General features: G+C 39.7%; 1 protein-coding gene across 3 annotated transcripts in view; it reads right to left on the bottom strand.

Annotated features, from left to right (window-relative positions):
• Window positions 1-22408, bottom strand: part of sema4c (sema domain, immunoglobulin domain (Ig), transmembrane domain (TM) and short cytoplasmic domain, (semaphorin) 4C) — a 185360-nt gene that overhangs the window by 63859 nt on the left and 99093 nt on the right. For 2 of the 3 annotated variants that reach the window (XM_067439429.1, XM_067439428.1), the window contains exon 1: window positions 13870-14335. The exons of the other annotated variant lie outside the window; for it this stretch is intronic. The gene's annotated coding sequence lies outside the window, so the exon portion shown is untranslated. Of the gene's footprint in view, window positions 1-13869; window positions 14336-22408 lie in introns of those variants that run through there. 3 annotated transcript variants of the gene reach the window in all.

Here is a 22408-nt window from a genome sequence, read left to right as displayed (position 1 = left end):
CTAACAGAGAGAGAAAGTAACTCATATAGTGCTGTCTCACTGCCAGCTGCACATTTTACCGCTGAGATTAGGGATGTCAAAAGTAACGTTACTTCGAACCAAGTCGACACGGGAAATAAAACAAGACACTAGTTCGGCTGCACATCCATGATGTGAATCTCCCGTTCAACCAAGTGCTCCATTGTATTGAGATATGGTGACTGTGGAGGCCATTCGAATATAACTCATTGTCATGTTCAAGAAACCAGATGATTTTAGCTTTGTGACATTGCACGTATCCTGCTAGAAGAAGCCATCAGAAGATGGGTATGGGACTGTGGTCATAAAGGGATGGACATGGTCACCAACAATACTCAGGTAGGCAAGAACATATCCCACACTCCACTGTATTACCACCACCAGCACAAACCATTAGTAACAAGGCAGGACGGATCCATGCTTTCATGTTGCTTATAACAAATTCTGACCCTGCCATTTGAGAGTCGCAGCAGAAATCGAGACTCATCAGACCAGGCAATGTATTTCCAGTCTTCTAATGTCCATTTTTGGTGAGCCCGTGTGAAATATGCAGCCTCAGTTTCCTGTTCTTCAGTGACAGGAGTGGCACCCGGTGTGTATTCTGCTGCTGTAGCTCATCTGCCTCAAGGTTTGACATGTTGTGTGTTCTGAGATGCTCTTCTGCAAACATCGGTTGTTAGGAGTGGATATTTGAGTTGCGTTTCTATCAGCAAGAATCAGTTTGGTCATTCTCCTCTGACCTCTGACATCAACTAGGCATTTTTGCTCACAGAACGGCTGCTTCCTGGATATTTTCTCTTTTTCTGACCATTCTCTGTAAACCCAAGAGATGGCTGGATGTGAAAAAAAAAAAAAAACAGTAGATCTGAAGTTTCTGAAACTCTCAGACCAGCCTGTCTGGCATCAACCCACCACAAGCCTTGCCAAAGTCTCTTAAATCACCCTTCTTAATTCTGAGGTTCATCAGATCGTTTTGACCATGCATGCCATATGATTGGCTGATTAGATACTTGCATTAACAAGCAGTTGAACAGGTGTCCCTAAACTGACAAAACAAAACAAACACAAATATTTAATTTAATTAGCAGACATTTTGCCATGCAGTGGCCAAATGTTTTATTTTATTATCAGTTAATTTCTAAATGGACTTTTTACAGCTTCTAATTTACAGGTCTAAAAATGCTTGCTAATGGCACTGTCCACTAAGGTGCACTTGATGCACTGTCGGGACCCTTGCTGAAGCATGTCCAAGAAGTCCACGGCAACGCAAGAGACACCTCGATGTCACCACTGGTGCAGACTCAACAGTACACGTAAAGTGTTCTTCCCGCTGGTTTTGATTACAAACAACCAATAGTACATTGGTTTTCCAGCAGGCTCATATAAAGTCTAGCTACTAAAAAAAGCCTTCAGACTGACCACAAAACAATCTAACCTACTGCTAAAGGCTGTGTATCACTCTCTCACTCTTTTGATTTTCAAGAGACTCTCAAGGATTGAAACTCTATCTCTGCTCTATAGGGTTGCTAGTCCTGACGTCTTTCTCGTAATGGATCTCTAATAAGTAAAGAGCTAAGAAAGAAGAAGCTGAGGCCCTTTTCTGTTCTACTCAGCGGAACCCATGCAGACGCTCTCAAACCCTCTCTGGCCTTGGTCTAAATTCATTTAGAACCACTTTCGGTCAATGGCCAGCTAATAAATGGCTGGTAAATGTTGCTAAGTTTAAAAGCCACTATTAAAATCCACAACGGACCCAGAGCCAATCAATGACTGTGAAATCTTTCAGTGCAGCTAGCTCACGTTGCGCTTCGTGCGCCTCTTTAAATTGATACGTTCAGGGTACAAAGTGATTTGGTTACGGGCGATTTGGCACTTTCAAATGAGAATATATTTTCTGTTCAGGGGTGGAAGGAATATACAATTTTAGAGAGGCACGAAGACACACAAAGAAAGATGAGAGAGAAGGGAAAGATGGGGAGAAGTACGCCACTGGGCTGGCCTGAGGTCAGTGCCATGAATTGAAAAACAAAAGAAAGAGAAAAACCAGCAGAGAAGAGGTCTCGGGTCTCCTCCTGAGAGGATGCAGGCCACCTGTGCAGCATCCTTGATTACACTAGTCAAATGTAAAGCCAGATACTCACACGGTTGCACACACACAGACGCACACACACACACACACACACACACACACACACACACACACACACACACACACACACACACACACACACACACACACACACACACACACACACACACACACACACACACACACACAGACACACATACACACACACACACACACACACACACACACACACACGTCTGATTCACTATCTTTGTGGGGACTGTCTATAGACGTAATGCTTTTTATATTGTACAAACCGTATTTTATATCCCCCTACACTGCCCCTAAACCTACCTATCACAGGAAACATTCTGCTTTTTTACTTTCTCAAAAAAACTCATCCTGAATGATTTATAAGCATTTTGAAAAGTGGGGACCGCTGGCAGGTCCCCACAATGTAGGTAGTCTAAGGTTTTACTATTCTTATGGGGACATTTGGTCCCCACAATGTAATATAAACACGGGCGCACACACACACACACACACACACACACACACACACAAACACAAACACAAACACACACACACACACACACACACTCTCTCTCTCTCTCTCTCTCTCTCTCTCTCTCTCTCTCTCTAATCAAATACTAATTTAGAGATACAAATCCAAACTAAATCTGTGAGCTTTGCAACAGGTAGCAGAAGCAAAATAAAACGAGATACTGATATATATATATATATATATATATATATATATATATATATATATATATATATATATATATATATATATATATATATATATATATATATATATATATATATATATATATATATATGTATGTTATATTATTACAATTAGCACTCTGGATGTTGAACCCTTTTAGACAGCATGACACTGGAAATAACTTCTAAGGATGAATTAAAATCAGAAGATTTCTGTTTTTAAGAAATGCTGTTCTTCTGAACTTCCTATTAATCAAATAATCTTGAATTGTTTTATGGTTTCCACAAAATATTAAGCAGCAGAACTGTTTTCAACATTGATAATAATAATAAAAAAGGCCAAATCCTCATATTATAATGATTTATGAAGTATCATTTGACATTGAAGGCTGGAGTGATTCTTTGCCATCACAGTTATACATTATTTACATTACACAGTTTAAGTACATTACAAAAGACAGTTTTGGCTAATAAACAGTGGCTAATAAACAGAACTGCATGCGTCTTGCGGAAGAACATTGCAGCCGGAGCTACTTCTCTCTGTTCATGTCTATGGCAGATCACGCAGCGACTGTGCTCCTCCGCAGCGGTACCTACCAGTCTGGCCTGAAATAGTCCCAATATAAATACTTATTATAAGTGTACCATAATGATTCAGGGTAAGACAAAAACAAGGTTTGGAAAATGGATTCATGTTGTACATTCTCATAATATAATTTTTGTAAATCTTGAACACAAAAAAAGTTAGGGACAGCAGCTTTAAAACGAAATAATATTGTACAATGTCATCAAATAAATGCCACCTTGTTAAGCATAAAATGCTTTCAAAAATATATATTTTTTAAATCAACCCAAAAGTTGTGAAAGCAGTGTATCTCAGTCTCTAGACAGACAGACAGATCTATCTATCAACATCAAGAGGTTAACCAATATATTGTGCTTCCCTAAAAATAGCAGAAGCATCTCTACAGAAACACTGACACTTACATTCCATCAATACCCCAGGACACATGATCCGTTCATAAGTATGTCATATCTGAAATATACAATCCAGCACTAATATTCAACTCATACCTGCATCTTCAGGTACATACTAATGCAGATCACTCATGACAGCCCTGGGCACAGTTTAACTCAATAACCACACACACACACACAATACTGCGTTGTTAACGGCGGGAGGGGAACCCCACTACCACAACAATACAAGTGCACACACAGCGTCACACGGCCATCACAAACACAACAGCCATGAGACTCGCTCTGTCAGACACACACCTACACGCACAGCAAGTGTTTTAATGGTAAGCCTGCATTATTAATTAAATAAAAGCTCCCTGAGGGAGAGGAGGGGGTGTGTGGATTGTGTGAATTTAATCAGCGCACATTCAATAACAGCATCAGAAGGCTGGATGGGCAGAGCGAGCGGTAATGTCATGCTGCGTTGCCGTAGCGCACTCTTTCAGCTTGTGGCACGATGCGATGCAACAGAACTTCATTACATTAGTGAAGTCATAATGAGTGGTTTAAACTGCATTGCATTATAATCAACAATGCAGTCTACACTGCAAGCGAGTTGCGCAATGCAACAAAGCTAGACTGGACATATTATACAGTAATCAACAAAGTGCAAGGAAAGCAAGGGTTGATGTAATTAAAAAATAAAGCAATACTAAATAACATCAATCCTTTGGTAAAGTTAATAATACTTATAATGTACAGTAAAAAATTAAATATGAATCTTGCAATTTGATAAAGACTGCATTTATTTTATGAAATGATTAGTGTTTTTAAAGATTAATTTTATGCGAGTGTTAGATGACGGCAAAAATATATAAATGTAAAAATAGAAAAAATGAGCATGCATACTCAAGAATGCAGTAATGGATGCTAAAAAAAATCTGATATCCTCCATGATTGAAAAAAAAAATTCAAAGTCTTTGCGTTCTCTTGCAAATGTGTTCACCGAGAAACTTTGCGAGAGAAAATCAATAAAGAATCTCGCGCTCACTTTCTTCCAGAAAAAAGTTCCAGAATCATATGCAAACAATTTACATTAACTCATTAGAGCGCCACCTTGTGTCCAGTTCTAACAAAATCTGATCGACATCCTGCATGTATATGTCAAGTTAGAGACCAGGTGAGCAACTGCCATTGAGATGAATGGGTAACGGCCGTCGGACAGCACTCTCCAGAAATTACAGATGTTCTTCACACTGCTTGTACTGATGTGACATGACATCTATATTGGTCCCATTACAATTAACAAGACAGCCTACACTGCAAACACGCATTTGTGAAGTAATAATGGCAGCGATAAAATTTTGTTGCTTTGTGCTGCTCTTTCACAATGGGAATGGTGTGTTTGTGGGATGGAGGGAAAAGAGAAAGGGCAGAAAGGTGTCCATGGGACCTGGTCTGTTTCTCCCACCCGTCTTTCTCCATTATCCGTCAACCTCTTTTAAAGAGATGCTTTATTGATTTTCTCATGCGTGGTAGAGCCGTGGCTTACCAGGGGGGTTTCTCTCTCTCTCTCTCTCTCTCTCTCTCTCTCTCTCTCTCTCTCTCTCTCTCTCTCTCTCTCTCTCTCTGCCTTTTTCGAAGTGCTGCTATACAATCATAATAAAAAGAGTTTTTCTCTCTATGGCTGCCTTTTCTTTTTCTTTTTTTTTGTCTGAGAAGGAACTTTGCTTAATAGGCGCAAAAAATAAGCTCCTAGATAAACTGTTCCATGTGTGCTTGAGAGGTGAGAGAGAGAGAGAGAGAGAGAGAGAGAGAGAGAGCGCGAGAGAGAGAGAGAGAGAGAGAGAGAGAGAGAGAGAGAGAGAGAGAGAGAGAGAGAGAGAGAGAGAGAGAGAGAGAGAGAGAGAGAGAGAGAGAGAGAGAGAGAGAGGAGCAGGCAGCACGTGGAAAGGGTCTATTACAAACACACAGGAGCACTCGGCATGAGGATCCAAGGGAAAAAAGACTCACTGGAGGGAAAAGAGATGGAGAGAGGAGCAGAAAGAGAAGGAGTGACTGAGGAGATTGATGCTGTATTTGCTGTCTGCTGGTTTGCTGTTATCTCTGTTTCTCAGGTCCAGAGTTTATGGGTGCTCCCATGCTTTGCTCCTCTATCTTGCTCTCTCTGTCGCCTCTTCTGGAAAGAATTTCTCTCTTTCACAGTTTCCATTTAAAGTACTTTACTTACTTACTATATTGCCAAAGCATAAATGTAAAAAAGACAGATTTTTACAAAAATAAAAAATACAATATATACTTATATTGCAAAAATAAATGACACAATTAAAATAAAACAAAAATGATAAATACATATTTTGTCATTATTTACTCATCCTCATGTCATTCCAAACACAACACATGACTTTATGAGGAATATCTAGGAAACTCTTTTCCATACAGTGAATGAAGACCGGCGGTGTCAAACTACAAAATGACAAAAAGCACCATAAAAGTATATCGTTCCATGGAAGAATAAAGTCATATAGGTTTGGAACAACTTGAGGGTGAATAAATAATGACAGATTTTGTTCATTTTTTGGCTGCACTACTGCTTTAAGAATACTCTGTTGCACAGACAGCGTTGAATACGATGGTCGCAGTGGTTTCTGAGGGTGTGCGGCTCAAATATGAATTTTGCAGATGCATATCTTTCCTCCTCCAGTAGCATTTGCATTTGATCACTCTTTTTCTTGCTATTTTATACCAGAATGCTGTCTCTATCTATCTGCATTCGTCTCTGAGTGAAAGAGCTAGTGTGGCGGCGTGTGAGAGCCGCAGCAGGAGGTGTGCAGCATGTAGCGAACCAGGGTTAAAGGTCGTCCTGCAGAAGATGGGGGAGGGTGAAGGGCTAAGCGCTCGCACACACTGCCTCACCAGGGTCTAATGGCCTCGGCAACAGCCTCACTATTGTTACTCCATCCTGTGGGTCTTGCACATCTGGGGGGGATCTGCATCGGGGATCAAGCTGTAGAAACGGGCAAAGTAACCCGTCTTACACCAGGACAGGAGGCAACGGTGTTGGGGTGGTCCGGGCCTGTGCGGGGGGACTTTTTGTGGACTTATCTCCCAAGGGAGGGGGGAGGGTTAAGGGAAGGGGGCCGAGCCCAGCTGTGGAGCTGTTTCCCTGGCTGTGTTTCTGCCCCAATGGCAACACACAGCCACTTTTATTGTGTGTGTGAATGCTGGTGTGCTTAACTGTTTGTTCCTCTGGTGTTTCCTGCTGCTAATGGTTCAATCTTCACACGGGAAGGAATTATGTTAAAGGGCGAAACAATGCCAAAATGAGTTAGATTGCTACATTTTCTAGACCAACATCGTCCAAAACATGTTGTTGCACTGCAATACTCCTGCTGTGTTGTTCGTGGTTGAAAGGGCACCTCTATTGCTAAGATTACTAGGGTGTTACTAAGTGGTTTCTTACTGAAAAAAGCTTATATCCAATGTAGATACCTGTCTCATCTACAAGTCTACACACACACACACACACACACACACACACACACACACACAGTAAGGAAAAGTATTTGAACACCCTGCTATTTTGCAAGTTCTCCCACTTAGAAATCATGGAAATGTCTGAAATTGTTTTCGTACGTGCCCACTGTGAAAGACATAATCTAAAAAATAAAATAAAAATCCAGAAATCACAATGTATGATTTTTTAACTATTTATTTGTATGATACAGCGGCAAATGAGTATTTGAACACCTGAGAAAATCAATGTTAATATTTGGTACAGTAGCTTTTGTTTGCAAATACAGAGGTCAAACGTTTCCTGTAGTTTTTCACCAGGTTTGCACACACCGCAGGAGGGATTTTGGCCCACTCCTCCACACAGATCTTCTCTAGATCAGTCAGGTTTCTGGCCTGTCGATGAGAAACATGGAGCTTGAGCTTCCTCCAAAGATTCTCTATTGGGTTTAGGTCTGGAGACTGACTAGGCCATGCCAGAACCTTGATATGCTTCTTACAGAGCCGCTCCTTTGTTATCCTGGCTTCAGGTCATTGTCATGTTGGAAGACCCAGCCTCGACCCATCTTCAATGCTCTAACTGAGGGAAGAAGGTTGTTCCCCAAAATCTTGCAATACATGGCCCCAGTCACCCTCTCCTTAATACAGTGCAGTCGCCCTGTCCCATGTGCAGAAAAACACCCCCAAAGCATTATGCTACCACCCACATTTTTTCACAGTAGGTATGGTGTTCTTGGGATGGTACTCATCATTCTTCCTGCAAAAACGTTTAGTTGAATTATAACCAAAAAGTTCTATTTTGGTCTCATCTGACCACATGACTTTCTCCCATGACTCCTCTGGATCATCCAAATGGTCATTGGCAAACTTAAGACGGGCCTGGACATGTGCTGGTTTAAGCAGGGGAACCTTCCGTGCAATGCATGATTTCAAACCATGACGTCTTAGTGTATTACCAACAGTAACCTTGTAAACGGTGGTCCCACTTCTTTTCAGGTAATTGACCAACTCCTCCCGTGTAGTTCTGGGCTGATTTCTCACCTTTCTTAGGATCAATGAGGCCCCACAAGGTAAGATATTGCATGAAGCCCCAGTCTGAGGGAGACTGACAGTCATGTTTAACTTTTCTAATGATTTTTAATTTTTCATTTTCTAATGATTGCTCCAACAGTGGACCTTTTTTCACCAAGCTGCTTGGCAATTTCCCCGTAGCCCTTTTCAGGTTTTTTTCACCTACGATGACAATTTCAGACCCCTCCATGATTTCCAAGTGGGAGAATTTGCAAAATAGAAGGGTTTTTAAATACTTATTTTTCTCACTGTATAGATACTACTTAACCATATTAGATCACAGTGATTTGCAATTCTTGAAAAAAAGGAATAAAATAATAATATGTAACTGATTGACACGAGGTAAATGACCCTTAAAAAGTAATGCACATCTTACAAGACACATCATTCATGTCTGTTAAGACACAATTCAAAGAAAAAATTACAAGTTAAGGATTTTGGCATATGTTGCTTTCCCAAATGCATGTTTAAATTACCCAAACTCAAGGAAAAAGCAGAGCTGGGGTTCATGTCCAGCAGCATTTACTGTGAACTGAACTACTCTGAGTTGCTCAAACACCGGTGAATATTAAGCTTCGCTTTAAAACACTCAGTCGCAGTGCATTTATTTATTTAATTAAATCACAGTCTTCGCAATTTGATAATCACACTCATACCGCAATTTCTCTTTTATTATCATTAATCTTGCAGCCCTAATGTCTGCATTGCGCAAACGATTTGGGATGCATTATGTACTTAAGCTTAATGCCCAGGCTTAAAGGTTGTCGGAATACTAGCACTACTAATATGAACTGCAAAGTCTGAACAATCCCCAACTGCTTATCTGTGCAGATGAGTTTAAAACACTGTAATGTTAAAACAAATTACAGCTAAAACCGACTAGAGATTTCACCGTTCCAACTCCATTGTGTGCAACAATACACTTAAGCAAATACATTTGGCTTTTGGGGAGAAAAACACCCATTAATTCCAGGCAAAGGGGATACGAAGCACCCAAACCAGATGTAAGCTCAGTAAACAACCTGAGCCCGAGATGCATTCAGGCAAACATCTGTTAGGAACGCACGAGCGAGAGACAGAAAAGAAAAGCGAGGGAGGAGAAAAGCTGCACTTGCTCAAAGCAAAAGCAAAGACATGTGATTGCCCTTCTAAATAACATTTCTGTAAACACAATTTCCAAAAGGACATTTGGAACTGGCTCGCACAAAAGGAAATCATTGACTGGCCGTTTTAATGCAGTTCAGCTCCTACCTGTGGCTCTGAATGGAGAAAAACAAAAATCTGACCCTAATTTTAAGATGGATTGAAAGGAAAGCCATGCAAACACAAATGCATAGTGAAGTCACTCTCATATACAACAAAGGCACAGCTTGAAAAAATCACTAGCAGAGCCTGTGGGGAAGGACACTAAAATAGCAGATGGTCGATACTGGTCATTTGCTAGCAAACGAGAGGGCCTACGCTCTCCACCTTTCCACTCTGAGCGGCCTCCATATGCAGCTCATAAAAGACACGCAAAACTGGCCTGATGGATCCATCTCAACACCGGGAAAACGAGCCCCTGGACGGAAGAACGAGGCGAAGGAACGCTACCGAAAACGGAATTCACAAGCCGATGAGGTATACTACCAAAATAACACTGGCCTGCAGAAGAAAGAAACTTACAGAGTGAATGATGACAGAATTTGTCTATTGAAACTTGATTTTTTTCTAGAACAGTCAAGCAAGTATCGCTTTCACAGCTCTGTGCGGATGTGCTTCTCCACCTCTGGCCCACAGCTGCGCACACACAGGCAAACACACACACACACACACACACACACACACACACACACACACACACACACACACACACACACACACACACACACACACACACACACACACACACACACACACACACACACACACACACACACACACACACACACACACATCATTCCAATATGTGTAAACACACTGGGGGATGGTGGAAAAAAGAACTACCCTTAACACAAATGCACACAAGCTGCCCTTGCATCCACACACACTCATGAACACACATGCAATCTCTTCTATATTTGCAGTGCTGCTCTTAAAACACTCTTCCCCATCCTCTTATCTAAACATCACCCATGTCCATCGCCAGCCCCTGCTGATTTCACTCACCCGTCTCAGCAGACGAGGCATCCGCCTGCGTCCACTTCAGATCGCGGACTCGCCTTGACTGCATGGCCTCTCTCCACTTTTACACATCACTCCTGAGACTCCTGGAGTACCACTGCACTCATTACGAATACAGGTAGAAGCCAGGAAACAGAGAGACTAACTAGAGGCAGAGAGGAAATAGGACGGCACACTAATAGAGAATAATGAGGGTTCTAGTCGAAGGGGTCGCCGTCAATACGCACGGCCACCACACATGAACTCCCAGCAGAGAAAGGGGGACAAATAACCCTTGTGCGGGCTTATATAGAGAACGCACCTCACAAAAAGCCAGAGGACAGAAGGTGTTACGCAAGGCGAGGCATCGTGTTTGCCAATTGATTTCTATTCATTCGGTGTAGAAGCGTTTCAGGGAAACCGTCACGTCGGTTAGCTGCTTGCGCTAATTGAACGACAGAGTCCGCAAAACCGCACTATTATAAAAAGACCCAAGGCCGGAACATTTGCTTCATGATGTCAGGGATGTAATCCAATAATTCTTTCATGTGATATGAGTTCCTGCAGGGGCAGATAGCAAGCGCTCAGGTCGACTTAGAAAAGAGTCTTTTGAATTCCACACAGGTACTTCCGACGGCTCTGTGCAATCTGCATGTTGTTGACATTATAATGCGTTTTTGATGCACGTCAACTGAGAATTTTGACCGCGTTTGTGAAGAAGATCTAATTAATATGTATGGTTTATACCTGACATTTTACCATAAATGCAACTTTCCAGTTGCATGAAAAGTCAAATTGAGGTTCGGATTTAGTTGAACAGCTTTTTAAGCTCAAGGATAGCACTTATTTTCGAATAAATGCATGCCGTAAACGTGAACATTCAGCTGAAAAGACTGGTAGATATTTCTACCAGATCTGAGCTTTTAAAATTCGCACATTGATTGAAGTAACGGGTTTATTCAGTCATGTTAAATAATTTCTTTGAACTGAATCAAACTGGTTAATTTAGATGTTATCCCATGAAGAACATTTTTACATTAACCAACCTCTCTTTAAAGAGGCTGATATCAAAGTCTTAATTTTAGGAGTTGGAATTCAACATTCCAGATTCCAGACTGGATGATCAGAATGCTAATAGCTTTTCCCCTCCTCGTGAAGCCCTCATGTCAATGTACTAAACCCTGTGTGGGAATCTGTGTGTGTGTGATTCAGTTTTAGGTACTATTGACTAAAGAAGGATGCGAGTCCATTGTGTCCCAACAATGAGAAGATCTCCCCTCCAGGAGCCCAATTTGACTCTCAATGGTTTTGAGGAACATCTGGGCTGAAGGGGTGACAGTGTATGGGCCCTCAGCAAGCTATTCCCTGCCAGTTGCATTTAATGTGGGAACACTGTCCAGGACAGGCTGGAAACAAACATGAATGGAGCACAATTATACAGTTACTGCTGTCCTCTCCGTCCACTGTTCATTAACAGACAATGACAGCCCTACGTCACAATACTAAAGAGCTTTGTTTGAGGCTTCCAGTCTCCTATATGCTTGCAGGAATGAATCACTATAACGGACAATCAATTGTTCTTGGATGTGATGATACACAGTGACTTCACTATTCTACAGACATGCAAAAATAATCTATGAAACCCCATTCACATCCATTGTTCTCAACCTGTATATACACCTTTTGTTATTAACATTTTTAGGGGGGTTAGAACTTAGACTAAATTCTATCATTTACTCACCCTTATGTCATTACAAACCTATGAATTTCTTCCGTAGAACTATAAAATAAAGTGTTTTGAAGAATATTGGTAACCAAACAGGGTTTTTTTTTTTTTGGTTTTTCATGGAGTTTAAATGGATTATACAGAGAAAAAACTACAATGGAGGTCAATGGGAACCGAATAAGCAAGCACTGGTTACCAACATTCTTCAAAAAATCTTTAGTGTTTTGCAGGGTAAAAAGTCGTATAGGTTTGGAATGACATGAGGGCGAGTAGGTTGGTTGATCTTTTCCACGCAGGCAAAAATATAGTCCTCACATTCATCCCGGTGCTTATTGATGAATCCATAAGAGTACACGAGAGAACTAACTACCTATGTCCGATTCATGAATAAATCATTTGTTGAAGTCAGATCTTTAAAAAAATGTTTTCATTCATTTCACAAAGTTGATCTGAATGATTTGTTTACAAATCAGACTGATCTGAATCTCAAGTTCCTTTTATCAACTTTCTATTTATCTAACTCTCATTTTTCTATAAACTTTCTTTTAACAGCTCAATAGAGGGGAAGATCACTGAATAATGACTTAAATTTCTGTCGCCTCACTCGACTGCTGCTATATATCTTCAGAGGACCTGAGATGTGTACCACACATACATCTTATTTTTGACTTGACATCTTCAGTCACGTTTTATTGTCAGTGCATGGAAAACAGTGATTTTCCGAAATGTCTCTTTTTGTGTTCCACACTGGAAAGAAAGTCGTAAGTTCTTGGAGCGACATAAAGGTGAGTAAATGACAGTATTTTCTCTTTGATTTTGAGTTGAACTGTCTTTGACTATTTCTTTGCCTGGATGAGCACCCAGCCTATGAAAACACCAGAGTCCACTTCATGCTGTAATTACTGTAATCTCCAGTATGCAGTGCGCACTTATTTCATTATAGACGACCAGTCACAAGAAAAGAAGGACTCTAGCACTCCGTAGGCTATGTGCCACAGTACGAAAACATCTGTTGGTGGGCAATCTCCAGTATGATTGTGTGATTTTGAACTTCACTTTTAGGCTATATATAATTCCAAAGAACACCACCATTGCTCATTACCTAACCCGTGTCACCAAATAGCGTTAAACATCAGAGAAGCGTTTTATTGTGCTGCGAACGTGGCAGGAACGGTGTAATTGCACGAAGACAAAAAGTGCTGATGTTGTGCTTTAAATATATAGAATCCCATCACATATGCAATAAACAGTCAGCGTTTATTCTCTCACTCAATCTGGCACATACAGATTTTAGTCTTATTTATTTGCACGTTGAGATGCGAGAGCCCAATTAAAACCGCACTGCGTTTTCGCCAAAGTGACACAAACTGCCATCTACATTTATTTACAATCATCTTTAGTCAGGGTTAAAAAACTTATCTAAACAATATGGCAACAGTTGGAGCTCCGCCGACTGAAAGACTGACCGACTTAATGACGGTATCAAATATCCTTTCCACCCCCATCGCATTTACAATAAACGACATTTAAAAAAAGCACTAATTACGTGACGTTGTGACGTCAATTTATAACAGAACGGAACGCTGCAATAATAGAACAATGCAAAATCCAGTTGTATTAGTATTGGAGGCGTCAAACTTACCTCTGGCGAGTCAGTGCGTTACGCTCACGGACTGTCAGCGCGTCCAAAAACGCACACAGCGCTTGGTCTCAGAGAACCACCATTTCAAAACGAGCCCAACAAATCCCACATTTTCCAAAGAAAGACTCAGCTCCTTGTGTTTTCCCGCATGCTTGCTTTCTTGACGGTTAGGAGAGCGAGCGGCACGATGGTCGGTGTCGGTTTACGCAGAGCAACTCTCTCCGTTCACTCCCTTTGTAGTAGTTCTAGAGAGCGAGGGTGTATAAAACCCGTCCAGGTCCACTTCTTCAAAGCGGTTCCCCTCCGTCTCATGCAGCAACTTGAACCCTGCGCTCTGCTAAAGTGAGTGCTGTGAGAGAGACAAAAGGTGCTTAGCGGATGGGAAGCGCAGCTCCAGTACGCCACACACACTGCACTGGAGGATATACTGCCTCCTGATGGGTATCGGGAAAGCGATGAGGCGGACCGGTGGCTCACAAAAGCAGTACAAACAGGTCTCCGCCCCAATCTCCCCTGTCCTGTACGGGAACGGGGCCGGAATATCATCATAATCAAACGAAGTGAAGCATTGTCATTCTCTAATGGGCTTCTGTGCTGTAGCCAACTACATTATTTTAATGACTTTTTCTAACACTTTACAGTTACCCCCTTCATTCAAGCTGTTGTATAGTGAATGTAAACAATACGAATTAAATACACATACTTATTTATATTGTAACATATGCACTGTAATACAAACTCTTTTTGGCCAAAAAGAGAGATAGCTACACCATAAAAATTGCTATACATTTTAACAGAAAAAAATATGTAAAAATATTACAGTAAAATCTTGAGTTAAGTGGTTGATTTTAAGTTACCTTGCATACAATGAAAAATTATTCAAATTTAACAGGATACAACGTGAAATTTAAAGGGATAGTTCACTTTAAAATGAAAATTATGTCATCCTTTACTCACCCTCAAGTTGTTTCAAACCTATGAATTTCTTTCTTCAGCTGAACACAAGGGAAGATATTACGAAGAATGTCAGTAACCAAACTATTAGCTGGAGCCATTGATTTCCAAAGTAGGAAAAAAAAAAATACAATTGGAAGTCAATGACTCCAGTTAACTGTTTGGTTACTGACATTCTTCAAAATATCTTCCCTTGTGTTCAGCTGAAGAAAGAAATTCATAGGTTTGAAACAACTTGAGGGTGAGTAAAGGATGACAGAATTGTCATATTAAAGTGAACTATCCGTTTAACAATAACACATTTAAAGTTAGGGTAGGGTAGGACTGATCTAAAACACTTTTGTCCAAATTTGTTTTTCAACTTTCTTTATATGTCAATACATAATTAAAATGTAAGTACACTGAAAAGGAGAGTATAAAAATCGAGTGACTCTAGACGGTTTAATCTGCAATAAACACCGCTCATTATTTTCGTTCGGGACGAAACAAATGATTGGCTTGGGCGACTGTCACTCTCTCTCGCTACCATGGCAACCATCGCTTTCGCTACAGGATCTGCCCACACATGCGCGCACCCCTAGGAAGAGCAAAAGCATTCAAAATGCACGGTGCTGGGTTTTGCAGTCAGCGAAGGCAACAATGCAAAAAAGGAAGACAGTAGGCTTACATGTAAAGGCAGTGCACAAGAAGTAAGAAGTTATCTTTGAATAAACAAAGATGATATATTTTTTCGGTTTATGTTTTCATGAAGCAAGTATCAAGAGCACATGAATCTGCCTAATATAGCTAACATAACATTACTTAGCATAAAGTTACAATGTTATACACTTAGCCATTAGTAGAGATGATAAATACTCAATATGCTTAGTTCAAGTTGATCGCTGTCATGTTGAATTTCGCAAAATTTAACTTAAGATAACAAAATACATGTGTAAAAGCTAGTACACCGCATCCAGGAACTTTTTTTAGAACTAAGTTAGCTTTAGCTACTACTGATCAACAATGCTTTCATCATGGAAACTTACATGCAAAACACAGTAAATGTTATGAATCTTACACGAAATTCATCTTCATTACAGTATAACTGATGTTATTGGAAAAACATGTATTAATGCAATCCATTTTCTTTGCCTTATAAATATAACTAGCTCGTTACCGAATTAAACAAAAATATATTTTAAACTTTACCAGTATCGGTATTCTAGCTTGATAGTGAGTACTAAAAGACATCATATTTGTTTTTATTCATAGTGATAAAGTTAGATGTTTTATTACATGTGATTCTGAGATGATGTCACTACATGCACACTGCTCCTCTGAGGTCAATAATGCGTCTTCCAGCTGATTGGTCGGTGAGGCGCGTTCATGTGTTTTGGGGGTGTGGCTTTGGAAAGAGCCCAGAAGGGAGAAGGTGGAGTGAATAGAAATAATGAGCTGTCTTTAAAACAGTCGTGAGAGGTCTACAGACACTCAATTTTTATACTTTCTTTTTTAGAGTACTTCCATTTTAATTATGTATTGATATATAAAGAAAGTTTTAAAAAATGTGGAAAACCAAGTTTTTAACCAATTCTTACCTACCCTACCTTTAAGGTTTAAGAAAAAATACATTTAAAATATAAATTCAATAGGACAAATATTGCTTAAAATAATCTGATAATGATTTAATTATAATAATATAGTTAATATAGTTTTTTTATATCAGTTTAAATTATATGCATATGTGATATGCTTCAATATATGGTTTGTTGTGAATTATTAATTAAAATAGATAGACAAACAGACAGACAGACAGTTAGACAGACAGTTAGATAGATAGATAGATAGATAGATAGATAGATAGATAGATAGATAGATAGATAGATAGATAGATAGATAGATAGATAGATAGATAGATAGATAGATAGATAGATAGATAGACACAGAGAGAAAGAGAGATAGACATACAGACATACAGACAGACAGACAGACAGATAGACAGATAGACAGATAGATAGATAGATAGATAGATAGATAGATAGATAGATAGATAGATAGATAGATAGATATACACATAGATAGACAGGCAGACAGACAGTTTGCATGCATGTCTGGGGTTTTGATTGAAACATTTGAGATGTAGCAACAGGAAACAAAACGCCAAGGATAATCCCGTATATTTTCTCATTTTAGTAGATTCAATGGATTATGGGCCTTCTTTGCGTTTTAACCCTTGAATAAATCTGTCTGTCTGCCTCCTCAGCTTAACAATCTACCATGTAATATACTATACCACATGTAGAGATAAGCATCTTGCCTTTGCCAAAGCCCAAAAAAATCTGCAAAGGATTAACCTAAATTATACGAATTTAAACATCACAACGGAAGACCAATTACACTTCATCTTAAACCGTACTGCTGGACGCTGCAAGTAGGAGAGTCAGGGGACTGCAGCATTTGGACTGGCTTCACTTGAGTAGACGGAGCCTTTTATACCTCTCAAACTAAACGTGTGCAACTGCAGTTGTGACACTCAATTATGGGCAGTACTTCCTCTAGTGTAATCATAATGGAAATCTTCATTATATTTCTGAGTGGCACAGGCTACTTAAATAAAAGCCTCCTGCCCCAGAGGCCCCTCAGATTCACGAATAAAAGCCTTGAGTGCGGGCGCCGGGAATGGAGGAAGCATAGATATCATTTAGAATCTGTTTGGATGAGGATTTACTCTGGGATGCGAATCGAATGGATAATGGACACCAGTGCACAGCAGGACCCAGGAGACCACGCAGAAAACCCTTCATATTATAACAAAAACAATCTCCATCGATGGCAAGTCACATGGTGAAATATGCAATTGCCACGGCATGTGGAGCACCTATAAAGGTTAATTTGACATGAGAAGAAGGTTTTGATTTGTATTTCTGCATGATGAGTATTTATGTTGATCACCTTTGGTGCACCAGTGGCAAACACTGCTGCTACGACCATGAAGTTGTTCTTTTGACCACAATTAAATAAATATCATGAATCAATACATAGTGAAACAACCCTGTTGCTTGCATCTCTGCATCACAGAAGATTTACGTGCAAACCTTGCCTAGTTTTATTTATGTGAAGTTTCTGCCCTTGATGGAAGGATTACCAGGGGTTATTCTCAATTCAGATCAAGATGCAAGGCAAGGATGAGTCTTATTGATACACACTGAACCTTGAGGAGAAGAGTAAAAAATAGTTTCAGCACTCTACTCAAATGCAGAATATCTTTTGAGTGAGAGTCGACTTTGTCTCTATTCACAGTTCCTGCTTCAGCAAGGTTGTATTAGTCATGTGGAACAAGCACAGCTTGGAATATAGCACAGGAAGCAGACAAATGTGGAAACTAGGCCAGGACAAAGAGGTAAGGTGTACACTCATTAGGATGGGGTCTAGAGGTGCAATCCCCAAAGCTACAGCTATAGATATATTACTACTGCTCATATGCTCTAATTTAAGCCAAACTGAAAGCATGCACAGTCATGATAGGGAAAATACAGTAGATGACAACACAACGTCACTAACAAGGTTAGATTTACTCTTTAGGTGAATGAATACAAATGTACATAAGAGAAGGCAGTCCTCAGATCTGTGAATCAATCAAGAGCCTTGCAATGCACAATACATTAATGCATTAAATGTCTTTAATCACAAATAAGCTAGTGATGCACACTACAGTAAAGAGCTCACTCTGCTTTAGAGAAGGAAAAAGAGAGGATTGTTTCATTTGGCCACTTTTACAGCATCAGGCCCAGTACCGGTCCAAGACTTCTGGGGGCTCTAAGCAAAACTTTGTAAGGCGGCCCTTGCATTTATAAACCCACCCACAATGACTCCCAAACCTTTCAAATGTTCTTTCAGAGTAGTTTCCCTATATCAACTAACAGTGAGTTGAAACAGTCTAGCAGCAATTTGAAACAATCTGAAACAATTTAATCTAGCCTATATAGAAATTGAATAAAGTCATCAATTGGAAAAATATATATGCTGGCAAAGTGAGTTGGAATGCAGACAGGATCATTTCTGGCTACAGACAAAACAAGTGAAAAAAATTCAATTTTAAAGGGGAGGGGGGGGGGTGAAATGCTGTTTCATGCATACTGTGTTTTTTACACTGTTATAGACTTGGATTCCCATCCTAAACATAGTCAAAGTTTCAAAAACTAATGTTGGACGTTTGATAGAGTATTTCTGTGTTAAAAATACTCCTTCCGGTTTCTCACAAGTTTCGGCGAGTTTTTTTTCGAGTATGGGTCTACTTGACGTTAATAGATCGGAAGGTCCTTGTATGGGCCGTACGGGCTCTTCTCCCGGTAGGGTGCGCGCGCACGTGACTAGAGGGAGAGAGAAGAAATGCACAGTAAATACTCTCTCAGCTGCAGATCCAGCCGTCCGTGAACACTAATGTCGGTTATAGTCCGCGTCGCGCTCCACTTCATTCCTCCACTTTGACATTAAGCGACTTCAACGCTTCAGCACAGCATTCCGGGAAGGCAGCGCTGCATTTGAACCGATTTGAACGCAGAAATGCTTCAGTCGCATCGCAAAGTGGATCTCCACACTCCAAGAAGTGTGTTTTTGACGGAGCAGTCCCAGCGATAAAGGTTCGGTCCTTCTTTGGAAGCAGCCGGTAAGTAAAACTGCTTCAAATGTCTGTGCTGTTGCTTATCGTCGCGTGAGTAAACATCAGTAAACGACACGATCGTGTGCTTCGTCATTCAAATGCGCTAACGGACTTCATTGCTGTTCTATGTAACTTATAACGTTACACTAGTCTGACGTGCAAAACCGTTTTGCTTGCTACTAAGGTTTGGTCGCATACAATAGTCCATAAACCGAATCATGTCCTCATAAACTGCGAGTAAACACACACAAATGTTGACAGGCCTCTAAATACAGTACATACCACAGAGACGGACGTCCTGCTGTTGCTGTTTCTATTTCAGCCTCCGAATTTGATGGGTTTCTCCACGCTTGAGGACGTCACCGCATTGCGCTCGTCATTCTTTAGCTCCGCCCACACGATACGCCTCCAGGCGCTCAGTTTTTTCCGGAAAGACTCGGTACAGCCCATATTTCTTTTACAAATATAATAAAACGAAAGACTTTTCGGAGATATGAAGGATGCATTACTACTCTATAGGTACTCAAGATTGACATGAGATTGACTGAAACTGAGTGTTTCACCCCCCCTTTAAGGTTTTCGCAAATATGTGTTCATTAAGCCCTCGTCTCGTCTAGCTGACAGGTTTTGTGAAATCTCCGACAAATGCCCGAAATCAAAGGCAAATCGGCGCTCGTGCACACGAGTGACAGTCACGCAGTGGGAATTTATCAAAGAAGCGATTTGAGAGAATCACAGATGAGTCATTATTTTTAATAACAATTCCAGTCTTTTTTTAATAAAAATATAAGTTTTTCTATTTCAAATAATGCCGGTCTCACTTAGTCTTTGGACTTTAAAAACGATTATGCCTGACATCTAAAAGAATTACAGTCTTAAAAATAAAAGTTTTTTATTTGTCATGCTGGGTTGTAAGAAGAACAGCAGGATGAAGATCGGCTTTTATAATAAAAAAGGCTTTTATAATACACACGAGCAATACAAAAGTCAGGCGATCAAACACAACACTAGCATTACCATGATCGAACAAATGAACACTGAAAAGACTGCAACTTAAAGGAACATTCCACTTTTTTGAAAATAGGCTTATTTTCCAAGTCCCTTGGAGTTAAACAGTTAAGTTTTGCCGTTTTTAAATCCATTTAGCCGATCTCTCTATCTGGCGGTAGCAATTTTAGGATAGCTTAGCATACAGCATTGAATCGGATTAGACCATTAGCATCACTCTCATTGAAATGACCAAAGACTTTCAATATATTCCTATTTAAAACTTGACTTTTCTATAGTTACACCATGTACTAAGACCAACGAAAAATGAAACGTTTTTAGGCCGATATGACTAGGAACTATTTTCTCATTCCTGCGTAATAATCACAGATTAACTGCCGTAAAAAGTGCATCCTCTGCAAATACACAAACTTCGTTCCGGTCACATTGGAAGTTACCTATCTAAGGACTATTTTAAGGCGCTGCGTAATATCATTGCGCCGCTACACCCATGATACGGCAGCAAAGCTCTGTGATTATTGCACAGGAATGAGAAAAAAGTTCCTATCTATATCGTTCTAAAAATTGCAACTTCTAATTTTCCGTTGGTCTTAGTACACAAGGTAACTACAGAAGAGTCAAGTTTTAAATAGGCAAAATATTATCTTTGAAAAAATAAAGTCTTTGGTCATTTTTGAGCGCGATGCTAATGGTCTAATCCGATTCAATGATGTATGCTAAGCTATGCTAAAAGGTGCTACCACCAGATACAAAGATCAGCTGAATGGATTCAAAAACGGTAAAACTCAACTGTTTACCTCTAAGGGACTTGGAAAATGAGCCTATTTTCAAAAAAAGTGGAGTGTTCCTTTAAATAGTAAGGCAAACAAAGGTATTTAATCACACACAGCTGAACACCAGGGCCGTAACCACCATAGGAATATAATTGGAAATGGCCAAGTGGCCAAATATTTGATATTTTTGCTCCTTTACACATTGCTCTGTTTGTTGTTAGGATGACATATATTCAGCGGTCTAACAGTGCTCAATGTCAAAATGAGGGCCAATCAGATCAAAGAAGGCGGGACGTACTGTTCATGAAGATTACAGTGAATTCAAACTAAACGCTTTTAGTTTTTACAGTGAAAGAGTGTGTGCATGTGTGGTATAAGTAGTTAACATTTAATATTTGCTCAATTTTACGATGGATATGATTAATGACACAAAGTAACATTCAAACAAATAAGAGTAAATGTGTTCATATTTTTAAAAATATTATTTGCAAAGAGTTTAAATAGATTAATTCACAACTATATAGGCTATAATTAGACCTAAACCCTTTTTTTAATCATTCTTAAATCCCTTTTAATAATTTAATTATTCAATTTATTTAAATAAAAAGACCCCCATTCCACATAAAAACTGAACAAAAAAACAAAAAAAACCTTTGGTCCCCCCAATGTTCCAGACATGATTAGGGCCTTGTTAAACAGAATTAATAATCATAATCAGTAACCATAGTGACTAAAGAGTGGTGGGAAACTAGAACAAAGGAAACATGTAAACTCCAAGATAAATAATCCAAATGTCCAAACATTACAGAACAATGACAATATTGGCATCAATGGAACCTTTTCAATGGTGTTCTTTATAGCGTTCTCAGTTCTTTATAGTGGAAAAATCTCTCTTTAGATGAGAATTCCCCCCCCCCCCCACACACACACACACACACTCACACACTTTTACTGAAAGGTTCTTCGAGGAACCAAAAATGGTTCTTTCATGGCATTACCGTGAAAATCCCCATTTGGAACATTGTAAAAGTGTAGTAACATTATAAATGTAAAACATTTTTGTATTAGTATTTTTGTAATGATGTGCTCTTATGTGAGGTAAAGCAAATTAATCCAAGTTACTTTTGACACATAAATCGTATACCAAGAGAAGTCAAGTTGGTTT

Source organism: Pseudorasbora parva, chromosome 3 (assembly GCF_024679245.1).
Source record: "Pseudorasbora parva isolate DD20220531a chromosome 3, ASM2467924v1, whole genome shotgun sequence".
Taxonomy (NCBI): Eukaryota; Metazoa; Chordata; class Actinopteri; order Cypriniformes; family Gobionidae; genus Pseudorasbora; species Pseudorasbora parva.
The sequence above is the reverse complement of the archived record's forward strand: the minus strand, read 5'-3'. Positions and strand labels throughout refer to the sequence as shown.